The sequence below is a fragment of the Capsicum annuum genome, chromosome 4 (assembly GCF_002878395.1).
Source record: "Capsicum annuum cultivar UCD-10X-F1 chromosome 4, UCD10Xv1.1, whole genome shotgun sequence".
Classification (NCBI taxonomy): Eukaryota; Viridiplantae; Streptophyta; class Magnoliopsida; order Solanales; family Solanaceae; genus Capsicum; species Capsicum annuum.
This window is the reverse complement of record NC_061114.1, coordinates 101,080,058-101,080,602: the sequence shown is the minus strand read 5'-3', so window position 1 is coordinate 101,080,602 and position 545 is coordinate 101,080,058.

Below are 545 nucleotides of genomic sequence, written 5' to 3'. Positions count from 1 at the left end.
CTTTGATGCTTAATGGTCATTACCTAATTTTCTTTGATTGAAAACAATGTAACTATTGATATTGTTTTTCATGTACTTGAAAATTCTCATCTACTTATAAATTCCTCGTCTAATTATACTGACACGACTACTCAAATTTCACTATAAGAGTTATTTTTTACAAAATACTTTGATGCTTAATAATCATTACCTAATTTTCTTTCATTGAAGAAGATATAATTATTGTATTGTTTATAATGTACTTGATAATTGTCATCTACTTTTGAATTTATTGGATGAATCTACGTGAATTTTGAAATCGGGTCTATAACACGATATGATATTCTACATTTCTTTCTTATTAGAATTGAGTCACTGCAACATTTTTGGCCTAAGGCCACACTAAATTGGGACAACCCTTATAAAGTGTTGCCTAAAATATTTTTGGGCTCGCTTTTAAAATGTAGCCTTAAGTTTTAACTTAAGTCACAATAATTTTGACAACGCTTGTAAAACATGCTCTTTAATACTATAGGCTACACTTTATAAGTGTTGCCGTGTTATTA